Source organism: Lissotriton helveticus, chromosome 2_1 (genome assembly GCF_964261635.1).
Source record: "Lissotriton helveticus chromosome 2_1, aLisHel1.1, whole genome shotgun sequence".
Classification (NCBI taxonomy): Eukaryota; Metazoa; Chordata; class Amphibia; order Caudata; family Salamandridae; genus Lissotriton; species Lissotriton helveticus.
Window position 1 is genome coordinate 111,355,623 of NC_136059.1, and position 3,292 is coordinate 111,358,914.

Below are 3,292 nucleotides of genomic sequence, written 5' to 3' on the forward strand. Positions count from 1 at the left end.
GTTCCCTGGCCTTCGAGGCACACGAGACCTGTGACATTGATGACAGACAGGGCCACAGTCAGAGTGGCAGCCGTTCGCTTCCGCAGGTAGGAGAAGGTGGGTCTAGCTGGATTATGGAGCACTTGCATTTCAACTCGTTCTTTGGCAGGGATGTTCATATGGAAGGCGGAACCTGAGGTCACAGGACAAAAGGGGGCAGACGTCCTTCCTGTTTTGTTCAGCCAGAACCCATAGTAGAAGTGTGACACTGTTTGACCAGAAGCGGCGTTGTCCTTGTGGCTTTCCTGCAAGAGGATCAACCAGGCGAGGCAGGAGCCGTGAACTGAGAAAGGAGAAGGGATGAAGGGAATGGAGTGTCCAGTGGCATGCGGGAGCAACCCGCAGGTCCAGCAGTTCGTGGCATTTGCAGCAAGGTTGTGCTGGTGCAATAGTTGCACGAAGGAATTGTTCCAGAACTCCTTACGCCTTTCTCGGAGCTGAGGCGAAAGGGAGATCAGGTGGTGCTCTTTCATGGTGGTTGGTTGTGCAGTGGTCGGCAATATCTGATGAGCGGGTGTGCTTTCCTCCAAGATCCAGAAGGAAGTCATGAGGAGGAGGCAAAGGAGGAAGACAATGAAGAAGGCGATTGTCTTTGATTTGTGCAAATTGTAAGCCTTTGCGTTCCTGTAGTGGGTATTTCCTGTTGCTTCCATCATCTTCTTATCTGGCCCTTCCATCATCTTCTTATCTGGCGCTTCCATCATCTTCAAGGTGCTCGGTAATGGGCAGAACCACAGACTTTGTTTAGCTTCTCACCGGGTAACCCTTGGTTGTTTTAGGCCACCGTTCTGAGATTTTAACTTAGTCCGTGGTCTACTTAGCCGAAGCTCCCTCCTTTTTGACGCAGGAAATACCCTTCCCGGGATGGCACAGTGGGATCAGAGAATTTTGCAAGTTCAAGTGCCTCAGTATCAGGATAGCAGTTCAGTGATGGCCGGTCTTTGTTCAGGAGCTCTTCTTGAGTGTCGACGTTTTCTGTCGTGGCCAGGGTCGAGGAGACCTTCTTGCAGTGGTGTGCGTGCAACCAGTGCCTCTTTCCCTCCACTCGAAGAGCCGTCCGAGTGGTGATCAGTACTTGCCAGGGGCCCGTCCACCGGGGTTCCAGACTCTTTGCCCGTTGAAAATTCCGGACTAGAACATAGTCTCCCGGATGGATATCGTGACCGGGACCCCTGGAAGCATCGGGGATGGCCTGCTGCACCTTTTGATGAATGACAGACAACGTTTTAGTTAATTTGTATAAATAATCTGACAGCAGGACGTCGGGGACGTCGTGAATGGAGGTCGGTTTGGGGGAAGTCCAGAGGTTCATTGGTCGCCCAAACACAACCTCGTAGGGGGTCAAGTGGTGCTTAGTGGGAGTGGAGCGCATCGATAGCAATGCCAGTGGGAGGGCATCTGGCCACTTAAGTCCTGTGGTGGCCACTATTTTTGACAGTTTCAGTTTTAGTGTAGCATTGTGTCGCTCAACTAGGCCAGCGGATTGGGGGTGGAAGACCGCATGAAACCTCTGCTTTACCCCCAGCCCCTTCAAGATTAGTTGGATAACTTCAGCTATGAAGTGGGGGCCATTGTCGCTCCATAAAATTCGACAAAGGCCGTAGCGAGGGAAAAACTCTTTCAGTAGTACTTTGGCAGTAGTCATGGCAGTGTTATCACGGGTTGGATAGGCTTCCACCCATTTGCTGAAGGCACATACAATGACTAATACGTACTTCAAGCCTTGGCATCTCTCCAGCTGGATGTAATCCATCTGGAGGACCTCAAAGGGGTGGTCAGGGATCCCAAACCCTCCCCGGGGTACCACAGTTCCTTTCCCGGGGTTGTGTTGTAGGCAGATAAGGCACTGCTGGACCAGGCGTTTGGCTGAGTCGGGTATTTTGTTGTTGTGCCAGACTTTGGAAATGAGTTCAATCATGGGGGCAGAACCTATGTGTGCAGGGGAGTGTGCCATAGTCAGTATGGGAATCAAGTATGAGTCAGGCAGCAACCATTTGTTTGTGTCTTTTGTCCGCCAGCAGCCTTCATCGTCCTTTAGACCCACCCGTGCCCACTCAGTCAGTTCGTGAGGTGTGCTGGCCGACTGGATGTCCCTAATCGTTTCCCTAGCATCAGTCCATTTTTCTGCTTGTGACCTGGTCACATACATGCGTGTCGTCGTCCCATTCTCAGCTGTGGTTCGGGCAGTGATGTCGGCCAGTGCGTTTCCCTGCCCAACTAAGTCCGTCACCTTCTTGTGTGCCTGGCATTTGATCACTGCTAATCGTTTGGGGAGGAGAACTGCTTCAATCAGGGCGGAGACTAGATCTCCGTGAAGGATGGGCGTGCCGTGGGACGTCAGGAATCCCCTTTCCCTCCACAAGAGCCCAAAATGATGAACCACCCCGAAGGCATACTGGCTGTCCGTGTAAATGTTCGCCGTGGTTCCTGCTGCTATGATACATGCTCGTGTGAGGGCAATTAGCTCTGCCGCCTGTGCGGATCGTTGCGTGATGCGGGCTGTTTCAACTACTGTTCGGGCTGTCGTCACCGCATAGGCAGCTGAAGTGGTGCCGTCTGGGAGTTTGATACAAGAGCCGTCTACCCATAGCTCTCCATCAGGGTCTTTAAAAGCAATGTCTCGGTGGTCAATTCTACTCCTGGTCTGTTCGTCCATGAGGGTCACACAGTCGTGTATAGGGGGCACATCGGGGTCATTTTCAGGCAAGGGCAACAGTGTAGCAGGATTCAAAGTCGTGCATCTCTTCAGAGTGATGTGGAGTGCAAGTAGAGTCAATTCGTACCCCGTCAGTCGTGCACTAGTCAGGTGTTGAGTCTTGGTCTGGTTCAAAAGGGTGTCAACTGCGTGGGGTATTAACACCGTGAGAGAGTTCGAAAGTACAATTCCCTCACTCTGATGGATAGAGACAGCAGCGGCGGCTACTGCTCGAAGGCAGGCAGGTAAAGCTCTGGCGACTGGGTCAAGAGTGGCAGAGAAGTAGGCACAAGGGCGTTGTTTGGAGCCGATGGGCTGAGTTAGAACAGACAATGCGCATCCCTCCCTTTCGTGAGTGAAGAGGGAGAAGGGCTTGGAGTAATCTGGTGTTCCTAGGACGGGTGCCGAGCAAAGGGCATCCCACAACTCCTTAAAGGACGCTTGGCATTCGGGGGTCCAAGGGAGTGGGAAGGGAACATCTTTGGCCAACAGGGAAATTAGGGGTTTTATAATGAGACTGAAATTTGGTAACCTTTGTCGGCAAAAAGAGGTAAGGCC